General features: G+C 41.9%; 1 protein-coding gene across 3 annotated transcripts in view; it reads right to left on the reverse strand.

The window, feature by feature from the left end:
• Window positions 1-8,098, reverse strand: part of nlrc3 (NLR family, CARD domain containing 3) — a 103,000-nt gene extending 94,902 nt beyond the window's left edge. For all 3 annotated transcript variants that reach the window (XM_073060024.1, XM_073060025.1, XM_073060023.1), the window contains exon 1: window positions 7,725-8,098. The gene's annotated coding sequence lies outside the window, so the exon portion shown is untranslated. The remainder of the gene's footprint in view (window positions 1-7,724) is intronic.
• Window positions 8,099-12,041: the final 3,943 nt, after the last annotated feature.

The raw sequence follows: 12,041 nt of genomic DNA on the forward strand, positions 1-12,041 counted from the left end.
CATTGCTTCAAATTAGGCCTCACCAATGTCTTATCTCCTATACTCAATACATTGATTAGTGAACGCCAACGTGTCAAAAGCTCTCTGATGAAGGGTCTCGGCCCAAAACGTTGACTGTTAACTCTTTTCCCTAGATGCTGGCTGGCCTGCTGAGTCTGAAACAGGCCTTATAGATCATCCTGCGCCAACCATCAGGCTCCCACCTGTACTAACCCAACTTTCCTCTTACACATGCTCATCAGTTCCCCAACAAGCTTTCAGCCACAAACCCCAATCAAAAGAACAAAGCAAGCTGCTAGAGGAACCCAGCAAGGTGCTGGCCAGAGACATTGGTGGTTCCTCTGTCTACACAGATGCTGCTTAACTTGCTGAGCTCCTCCAGCAAGTGATTTTTTTTTGCTTCACATTCGGAAGTCTTTCGGAGGGCTGTGGGAGAACCCACGTGGTCACAGGTAGGAGGTACAGTCTTCATAAAGGAAGCTACAGAGGTCAGGACTGAATCCAGGCCTCTCGAACTGTGTGGCCACATTGCTAACTACCCCTTCCCTTATTTCCAAAATCTTACTTTTCATTGACATTAAGAAAAAGTGACAAATCTACACCAACACAGAACTACAGAAGTCTCAAGCTAACAAATATTCTTAATATGTAGAACAGCGAAAGTACAGCACAGAATACGCACTTCAGCCCACAATGTTGTACCGTCCTTTTTGACCATAGGTCTTATAGGATCAGAATTAGGCCATTTGGCCCATCGTGTCTGCTCTGCCATTTCATCATGGCTGGTCCAATTCCCTCTCAGCCCCAATCTCCTGCCTTCTCCCAGTATCCCAGTCAAGAGTCTATCAACCTCTGCCTTAAATATACATAATGACTTGGCCTCCACAGGTGCCTGTGGCAAAGAATTTCATAGATTCACCACTCTCTGGCTAAAGAAATTACTCCTCATCTCCATTCTAAAATGATTCCCCACTATTCTGAGGCTGTGTACTCTGGTCTTAGACTCTCCATCACAGAAAACATCCTCACTACATCCACTCTATCAAGGCCTTTCACCATTCAATAGGTTTCAATGAGGTCACCCCTCATTCTTCTGAATTCCAGTGAATACAGGCCCAGAGCCATCAAACACTCTTCATATGACAAACCACTTTAAGCCACTCTTAACCTACTCTAAGGCCAATCTACCCCTTCCCTCCCACATAGCTCTCCATTTTCCTATCATCCATGTGCCTATCTAAGAGTCTCTTAAATGTCCCCAATATATTCTTCTACCACCAGCCCTAGCAGCATGTTCCACACACCCACCACTCTCTGCGTAAAAACCAGACCCTGACATCCCCCACCCCTGGCAATGTGTTCCACACAACCACCACTTTCTGCGTAAAAACTAGACCCTGACCTCCCCCAACCCCCATTCTTTTCTCCAGTCACCTTAAAGTTATGCCCCATGTTATTAGCCATTTCCAACCTGGGGAAAGATCTCTCTCAGTCAACTCAATCTAAAGTTCAAAGTTCATAGTAAATTTATTATTAAAGTACATATGTCACCATATACAACCCTGAAATTAATTTTCTTATTGACATTCACAGTAAATGTGAAAATGACAACAAACTGTGTAAATAAAAATAAGAGAACAAATACTAAAGGAAGTTGAGGAAGTTAAATATGGCCCTTGTGGCTAAAGGGATCAGGGGATATGGAGAGAAAGCAAGTACAGGGTTCTGAGTTGGATGATCAGCCATGATCATACTGAATGGTGGTGCAGGCTCGAAGGGCCGAATGGCCTACTCCTGCATCTATTTTCTATATTTCTATGTTTCTAAAAAGAATAAAATAAATACACAAAATTAGTTGTAAAGTCCTTAAAAGCGAGTCCATAGATTGTTCATAGGTTCTTTGCCTCTTTTCATCTTCACATTCAATTTCCTTTTGCAATCATCATCAGCTCTGTGAATATTTCAACTTTGCTAAAATTGTTGCACTAAATACCAATCACATTTGGGGTTATGCACAAGTCATTAATTATCACCATTGTGCTGAGATGACCTCAGACAACACACAAACATGCAGGCGACGCATTGAAGGCTACGAGGTTCCAAACCATGAAACCACACTGCGTGCAGTAGCATATGCAAACTGATGTAGAACCCTGTAGGTTCACTATGCACAGGATATCTGCAGTCAGATCAGCCACCAGACCTCCTCATCCATGAACTGTTTTTTTAATTGTTAATTCAGAACATACAGTGACTCCCATGTCCTGTTTGCTCTTTGATCGCTACAGCATTGCATCAGACACTCTCAGAGGCCTTGGGCAAACATACCATGGGTTAGATATAGAACTTCTGCTTCAGAAAGTAAAGCATGAATGTGTAATACTGAAAGTTCAAAGTGAATTTATTATCAAAGTATGTACATGTCAACATATACTACCCTGAGATTCATTGTCTTGTGGGCATTCATAGTAGACAAAGAAACACAATGAAAATCTACACACAAACAACCAATATGCATAAAAACACAAACTGTGTGATTACAAAGAAATAAATGGTAATAATTAATTAATTAAGTAATAACATTGAGAACAGGAATTGCAGAGTCATTGACAGTGAGTCTGTAGGTTGTGGAATGACTTCAGTATTGAGGTGAGTGAAGTTATCCAAACTGGTTCAGCAGCCTGATGGTTGTAGAGTAATAACTCACACCATGCAGACATCTTAAACTATGTCTCAGCCAATCCCAGGCTCTACTTCTTGCTGCAGTCAGTAGTGGTGCAGAGAGGCTGAAACAGACTTTAAACCTTGTGAGTTAGAAAAACTTCAGGAAATAAATGGCCACTATCCTGGTCACAATTGCTGTAAAAGGTCCATTACAGGAAAAGCCCTCCCTATGATTAAACACATCTACAAGGAGTACTGCCACAAGAAAGCAGTATCCATCATCAAGGAACCCCACCATCCAAGCCATGCTCTTTTCTTGCCCCTGTCATCAGGAAGGAGGAACAGGAGCCTGAGGATCCTGGATTCAGGAACTTACTCTTCAACCATCAGGCTCCTGAACCAGCATGGATAACATCACTCAATTTCAACTCCAAACTGATTCTACAAGCTATAGACTCACTCTACGACTCTACAACCCATGTTCTCCATATTTATTTATTTGTTTATTTGCACAGTTTATCTTTTTTTTCACATTAGTTGTTTGTCAGTCTCTGTGTGTAGCTTGTTTTTATCGATTCAATTGTATTTCTCTATTCTATTGCGAATGGCTGTAAGAAATGAATCTCAAGGTAATGTATGGTTATATATACTACACGTACTTTGATAGTAAATTTACTTTGGCTTTCAATTTTGAACCAGCCTTCCCAATCTATTGTCTCCACTCTTCTTGCAGCTTCCCAGAGGAGATGTAAAGGAGAAAGACATTGACAGAGTAAAAGATCTGTCTCCTTGGCCTCTCTGTTCCCAATGACACTACAGTTATATAGCAGTGTTTTAGATTTTGACGGTAGCGGGATGACTTCCTTGCCTACTGTAGGTTTTAACATTGCTTCCACCAAGTGCTGGCTGCCATCTGTGACAGATTTCACTGCCCTCTTTAACTTGTCACCCAGCCCTCTCCTGCCACCAGTTCTTATTATCATTCAACCGTACACACGTACACAGCTAAATGAAACAACAGTCCTCTGGGACCAAAGTGTAAAACACTCTACATATATCACGTACAGCAGGCAGAATAATATTGACACAATTATATTAATAGATTCTTTTTAAAGTGTTCTATCGATGTACAGTACAAGTCGACATAAAGTGCATATATGACATATAGTTAAATATACAACAGTATTATTGCTACTTATACTGTCATCAATAAGAATAACTTATTTATAGAGCACTTTTCATACAAATGATGTTAGTTAAAAGCAAAACTAATAAATAATGTGTACTGGTGGTAGCAGGATGTTCAAAAGTCGCGCAGCCTGGGGGAAGAGGCCTCACCTAACATAGAAACATAGAAAATAGGTGCAGAAGTAGGCCATTCGGCCCTTCAAGCCTGCACCGCCATTCAGTATGATCATGGTGATCATCCAACTCAGAACCCTGTACCTGCTTTCTCTCCATACCCCCTGATCCCTTTAGCAACAAGGGCCATATCTAACTTCCTCTTAAGTATAGCCAATGAACCAGCCTCAACTGTTTCCTGTGGCAGAGAATTCCACAGATTCACCACTCTCTGTGTGAAGAAGTTTTTCCTCATCTCGGTCCTAAAAGGCTTCCCCTCTATCCTTAAACTGTGACCCCTCGTTCTGGACTTCCCCAACATCAGAAACAATCTTCCTGCATCTAGCCTGTCCAATCCCTTTAGAATTTTATACGTTTCAATAAGATCCCCCCTCAATCTTCTAAATTCCAGTGAGTATAAGTCTAGACGATCCAGTCTTTCTTCATATGAAAGTCCTGCCATCCCAGGAATCAATCTGGTGAACCTTCTCTGTATTCCCTCAGAATCCAAGAATGTCTTTCCTCAGATTAGGGGACCAAAACTGCACACAATATTCTAGGTGCGGTCTCACCAAGGCCTTGTACAACTGCAGTAGAACCTCCCTGCTCCTGTACTCAAATCCTTTTGCTATGAATGCCAACATACCATTTGCCTTTTTCACCGCCTGCTGTACCTGCATGCCCACCTTCAATGACTGGTGTACAATGACACCCAGGTCTCGTTGCATCTCCCCTTTTCCTAATCGGTCACCATTCAGATAATAATCTGTTTTCCTGTTCTTGCAACCAAAGTGGATAACCTCACATTTATCCACATTAAATTGCATCTGCCATGAATTTGCCCACTCACCTAGCCTATCCAAGTTACCCTGCATCCTCTTAGCATCCTCCTCACAGCTAACACCGCCGCCCAGCTTTGTGTCATCCGCAAACTTGGAGATGCTGCATTTAATTCCCTCATCTAAATCATTAATATATATTGTAAACAACTGGGGTCCCAGCACTGAGCCTTGCAGTACCCCACTAATCACTGCCTGCCATTCTGAAAAGGTCTCGTTTACTCCCACTCTTTGTTTCCTGTTTGCCAACCAATTCTCTATCCACATCAATACCATACCCCCAATACCGTGTGCTTTAAGTTTGCACACTAATCTCCTGTGTGGGACCTTGTCAAAAGCCTTTTGAAAATCTAAATATACCACATCCACTGGCTCTCCCCATCCACTCTACTAGTTACATCTTCAAAAAATTCTATAAGGTTCGTCAGACTTGATTTTCCTTTCACAAATCCATGCTGACTTTGTCCGATGATTTCACCTCTTTCCAAATGTGCTGTTATCACATCTTTGATAACCGACTCTAGCATTTTCCCCACCACCGATGTCAGACTAACCGGTCTATAATTCCCCGGTTTCTCTCCCTCCTTTTTTAAAAAGTGGGGTTACATTAGTCACCCTCCAATCCTCAGGAACTAATCCAGAATTAACCCAGCCTAACAGTCCTCATTCTTACACTGCGGTTCCTTCTACAGTTCCTTGTTGGACTGAGGCCAATTTCTTGTCATGGCCTATCCCTTAAACGGATTACTACTAAGACTCTGCAGAACCAAATGCAGCTACCCTCCTTTAGAAGAGGTCTCTATATATCACAGAATTGTTTTTGTTTTATAATCTGCTCGAGCCCTGGGTCTTCTTCCAACGGTCTCTTACATTTAAACAATCTCCCTCAAAAGAGAACTGACAGGTCAGCTTTTTTGAACTACACTCCTGAACTGTGGAATTCAATGCCTGAAACTATAAGGGATGCAGACTCAATCAATACTTTTAAACTTTGTCTTAAAACCTATTTATTTAACCTTGCTTTTAGAAACATAGAAAATAGCTGCAGGAGTAGGCCATTTGGCCCTTCGAGCCTGCACCGCCATTCAGTATGATCATGGCTGATCATCCAACTCAGAACCCTGTACCTGCTTTCTCTCCATACCCCCTGATCCCTTTAGCCACAAGGGCCATATCTAACTTCCTCTTAAATATAGCCAATGTACCGGCCTCAACTGTTTCCTGTGGCAGAGAATTCCACAGATTCACCACTCTCTGTGTGAAGAAGTTTTTCCTCATCTTGGTCCTAAAAGGCTTCCCCTTTATCCTTAAACTTTTAAGTAACATCATTTTGTCCTTTATTTTTACGTTTGCACTTTATCCTGTTGTAAAGTACTTTGAAAAACAAGCAGGTTTTTCTCCACTGAGGTTGGGTGAGTTTAACTAGAGGTGATGGGTGAAATGTTTACGAGGAACATGAGGGGGGACTTCTTCACTTCTTTGCTTGGAGGGTGATGAGAGTGTGGAATGAGCTTCCAGTGGAAGTGGTGGATGTGCGGTGATTTCAACATTTAAAGAGAAATTTAGATAGGTATATAGATGGGAGGTCTATGATCTGGATGGACTAGAGAGATCATCTGTTTAGGTAGATGGACCTAAACAGATTAATGATCTGGCACAGACTAGATGGGTTGAATGGTCTGTTTCTGCACTGTAGTGTTCTGTGACTCTATGAACAACATTGTTTGTATGAAAACTGCTCTATAAATAAGTTATTATTATTATTATTATTATCATTATTCCTGCTCCCCTTTATTTGAAGCAGTACCTCTTGACACTGTCAATAAACTGGCTTGAATTTTCCAATACACTCCCATATTTTGAACTACACCACTAGATCAGATTGTTTCCATCTACAACCTCAACTTCAATCATCGTTAACACATTAATTAGGTTACTCCCGAGACATGGACAACATCTGTATGCAATTGACATGTATGACTAAATTAGAGCAGGAAAACATTTATGATCTGAAACCTTGGGAACTGTTGTAAAGACTATTTCAAATGGAGCTTTGACAGCAAGGGAAGGGCTGGTTTCAAACCCAGACCAAGGGCGAAGTGAGTGGACTGAGTACCGGCTGACGCCAGTAGCTGTATAACAGGGGCCCACTCTGGTACAGAACATGCAGACCACTCTAGTACAACCACTTAGTACACTCACCCCTTAATAATCAACTACACACACCCTCTTACACACATCTGTCCTGCACTCACATTCACACACCCCCTCCAGCACCCATATATACTCACCCCTTCAGCACCCATTTACACTGTTTTTTTTACAGGGGTCACAGTTTAAGGATAAAGGGGAAGCCTTTTAGGACCGAGATGAGGAAAAAATTCTTCACACAGAGAGTGGTGAATCTGTGGAATTCTCTGCCACAGGAGACAGTTGAGGCCGGTTCATTGGCTATATTTAAGAGGAAGTTAGATATGGCCCTTGTGGCTAAAGGGATCAGGAGGTATGGAGAGAAAGCAGGTACAGGGTTCTGAGTTGGATGATCAGCCATGATCGTACTGAATGGCGGTGCAGGCTTGAAGGGCCGAATGGCCTACTCCTGCGCCTATTTTCTATGTTTCTATGTTTCTACACTCACCTCTCCAGCACCCATTTACACACTCCTCTCCAGCACCCACTTACACACTCCTCTCCAGCACCCATTTACGCACTCCTCTCCAGCACCCATTTACACACACCCCTCTAGTACCCATGGTAGACTTACCCCTCTAGCACAGACGGATTCCTGTCCTGTAACCATTGAAGTGGCGTACTCCCAATATTATTCTGAGTAAACTATTAATCTGTTTATAAAAATATTGTACCTAAAGGAGAACTTACCACATGTATTGTGAGAAATTTAGAATGATCAAAGGTCAAGTAAAGATTAGCGAAAGTCTATCTGAGGATCCGAAGAACCAAGAGTCAACTTCTTTTAGCCGTTAAGATTGTTTCCTTTTCAAATGTTATTGACTGCTCAAAGAAAAACTACTTGCAGGTTCTTGGTAGGTAGTAGAAAACCACAAGCAGATCTACGCAAGGAGCCTTCTGATTACAACAGTCTGATAACTTCCCTCTGCATTTAAAATCTAGATGATTGGAGAACTTGTCTTGGCACAGCGTGACATCCACTGGTTCCAGAGGTGCTCCTTTGCAGCCAGCAAATTGTTAGAGTTTCATTGTCTTCTTGAGGGGAGAACCATGCTTGTCTTCCATTTGTGACACTTCTTCCTGTTCTTGAGCTTTTTTGTCTTCCTGTTGGTATCACAGATGACAGGATGTGGAGAGCGATCATCAGACTACAGACACAAGTAGGACACAACAAAAATATATGTGGTGTTCTGGTGGGGACTGTCCACCACACCTGTTGGTGCAGTGATCAGGAGCAGCAGAAGTTACCAAACAGGTCCACACATAGCCATCACAAGAAAGCGGCATCCATCATCACTTTCTCACTGCTGCCATCAGGAAGAAGGTACAGAAGCCTTGTGTCCCACAACACCAAATTCAAGAACAGTTATTACCCTACAGTCATCAGGCTCCTAAACCAGCACAGATAACAGTGCATGTGGTACATGGTGACATATAAGTACTTTAATAATAAACTGACTTTGAACTTGAAAAACAATTAAGTAAACAAATGATAGCCTTGTGAGACTGTAAGGTGTGTCTGTGTGTCTGTGTGTGTGTGTCTGTGTGTGCGTGTGTGTGCATGTGCGCATGTGTGTGCATGCGTGTCTGCATGTCTGTATGTGTGCCTCTGTGTGTGTGTGCGCGCACACACGCGCGTGCATGTACAAGTGTGTCTGAGTCTGTGTGTGCATGCATGTGTGTGTGTCTGTGTGTGCATGCGTGTCTGTGTGTGTATATGTGTGTGTGTGTGTGTGTGTGTGTGTGTGTGTGTGTGTGTCTGTGTGTGTCTATGTATATGCATGTGCGTGCATGTGTGTGTCTTTTTCATCTTCATAGAGATGTTGAAGTGTTCAAGATTCAGTATTGTTTGGTGTCATTTCCTGTGCACAGATGTAATGTAGAATGAACTAATTGTTACTGCAGATCTGATGCAGCACAAAAAACACAAACGATAAAAAAAGAACACAGCCAATTTAATAATAGAACATAATAAATATAAACACATGAGATAGCTTATATACAGAGGTTGATAGTATGTCCATAAAGTGACACTAAGCACAGGAGTGTCTGTACAGCAGGTGACTCTGACAGGAAATGATAAAGTAGTGATTGTTTGAGGTGTGGAGGGGTGGGTTTGTGGGTGGGGGTGTTGATCAGCCTTACTGCTTGGGGAAAATAACTGTTCTTGTGTCTGGTGGTCTTGGTGTGGATGTTACTTAACCTCCTCCCTGATGGGAGGGAGACAAACAGTTCAAGAGCAGGAACTGAACAAAGGTGGAAAGATTAACCTTCTCTGCTAACATTAGGGTTAACATTTCCTTGTTTAAGAGGAACATTGCTTTGTTTGGCAGCATTCATTTATACAGTCAAATGGTAATAAACTTGGTCTTGAACTTGAACTTGAGAACTGCTGTGCGTGCAGCTTCAAGAAGATTGAATCTTTCCACGGTAAGTTACCGGAAATACCACAAACAGTCTGCCGATTGGTGCATGTCTCCACTTCTGTGGTGGAACCACTGAGTTAGATTCTGCACTGTGTAGAAAAACTTAACATGTTAACAGGAGGCCAAAAGTGCAGAGAGGAGAGAAATGGTCCACTCCTCTTGTGCGATTCAAACAACAACAATGCAGGAAACTCGGGATGTAGAACTTGAAATAATCACCACCCTTCCTTAAAAGATAAGAAATTAATATGTTCCAATATAAGAATTAAATACTTAAAAGATCTCAAAGTGAAAGTTAGGTTTATTGTCCTGTGCAGAAGTGCATGTGTGCCCAGGTGTAATGAAACTCTCACTTGCAGAAGTACCACAGGCTCATAACACCAAATAAGCAGTATTCACATTAATCAAACATAAAGTATACACAACTTTTAGATGGAAGAGCACAATTAGAACAGATAAAACAAAGTCTATCTTAGTGCAAGGTGATTAAAGTCATTATAGTTTGCAATAATTAGAGTTGTGCCAATTGGTTCAAGAACCGAATGGCTGAGGGGAGGGATTTGGGCAGCCAGTGCAGAATACCCCTATGGCCATTCCCCTCAATAATAAGTATACTGTTTTGTAATCATTGATGGGGATGACCTACTGGGGGAGAAGCCACACCAACCATATCTCTGGCACTGTGTCTGGCGCTGTGGCTCAGAAGGCAAGGGGGGAGAAGAGGACTCAAATAGTTATAGGAGAGTTCATAGTTAGAGGGTTAGACATGAGGTTCTGTGGACATGATAGAGACACCCAGATGGTATATTGCCTCTTAGATACCAGGGTCAGGGACATTCTAGCTTGAGTCTATGACATTCTAAAAGGGGAGGGTGAGCAGCCATAAGTCTCGGTACATGATGGCACCAATGACATGGGTAGGAAAAGAGAGGGTGTCCTGAAGAGAGAATTTAGGGAGCTAGGTGGAATGCTGAAAAATCAATGGATTGCTGCCTGTGCCATGTGCCAGTAAGGGTAAGAGTAGGAGCATTTGGCAGTTGGTTCAGATTTCTGGATCATTGGGATCTCTCCTGGGGAAGGTATGACCTACACAAAAGGGGCAAGTTACACCTGAACCCAAAGGGGATCAATATCCTTGTGGACCAAGTTTGCTAGAGCTGTTGGAGAGGATTTAAACTAATTTGAAGGGGGTTGGGAACCGGAGTGATAGGGCTGTTGGTTTATAAGCAGAGGCAGTGTGTAGTGAGACTGTCAGGATGGACAGGCAGATGATAGGACAAATTTGCAGTCAGTGGGATAAGTTACAATGTAAAAGGGTGACAAAAATCAAAAAGGATGTTACATACAGGTTGACGGTTTTATATTTGAATGCATGCACTATACGGAATAAAGTAGATGATCTTGTAGCGCAGTTAGAGATTGGTGGGTATGATATTTGTGAGCACCACAGAGTCATTGCTGAAAGAAGATTATAGTTAGGAGAATAAAATCCAAGGATACTCATTGTATTGAAAGGAGAGACAGGTAGGCAGAGGAGACAGTACGGCTCTGTCAGTGAAAAAATGAAATCAAATCCATAGAAAGAGATGACATAGGATTGAAAGATGTAGAATCCTTGTTGGTAGAGTTAAGAAACTGTAAGGGTAAAAAGCCTTGATGTGGGCTAAAAATTACAATGGGAGATAGAAAAAGGCTTGTCAAAAGGACAATGCTACAACGGTCATGGGGAATATCAATATGCAGATAGATTGAGAAAATCACGTGGGCGCTTGATCCCAAGAGGGAGAATCTGTAGAATGCCTATAAGATGACTTTTTAGAGCAGCTTGTGGTTGAGCCCACTAGGGGATCAGATATTCTGGATTAGGTGTTGTACATGAACTGGATTTGATTAGGGAGCTTAAGGTAAAGGAACCCTTAGGAGACAGTGATCATAATATGATAGAATCCACCCAGCAATTTGAGAGGCAGAAGCTAAAAGTCAGATGTACCAATATTACAGTGGACTAAAGGGAATTACAGAGGCTGGCCAAAGTCAATTTGAAAGGGACACTAGCAGGTATAAGGGCAGAGCAGCAATGTCTGGAGTTTCTGGGTGCATTTCAGAAGGTGCAGGATAAATACATCCCAAAGAAGAAGAATTCTAAAAGCAGGATGACACAACAGTGGCTGATAAGGAAAGTGAAAGCCAATTTAAAAGTTAAAGTGGGAATATAATAGAGCAAAAATTAGTGGAAGTTAGAGGATTAGGAAACCATTAGAAAACAACAGAAAGCAGCTAAAAAGCCATAAGGGGGTAAAAGATGAAATATGAAGGTAAGATAACCAATAACATCAAAGAGGATACCAAAAGACTTTTCAGATACATAAAGATTAAAAGAGAGGTGAGAGTAGATATTGGACTGCTGGAAAATGATGCTGGACAGGTAATAATGGGGGACAAGGAAATGGGGAATGAACTGAATAAGTATTTTGCATCAGTCTTCACTGTAGAAGATACAAGCAGTATGCCGGAAGTTAAAAAGTGTCAGAGGGCAGAAGTGAATGACAACGCCATATTAGGGAGAAGGTGTTTGGGAAAC

The sequence above is a fragment of the Hemitrygon akajei genome, chromosome 11 (assembly GCF_048418815.1).
Source record: "Hemitrygon akajei chromosome 11, sHemAka1.3, whole genome shotgun sequence".
NCBI lineage: Eukaryota > Metazoa > Chordata > Chondrichthyes > Myliobatiformes > Dasyatidae > Hemitrygon > Hemitrygon akajei.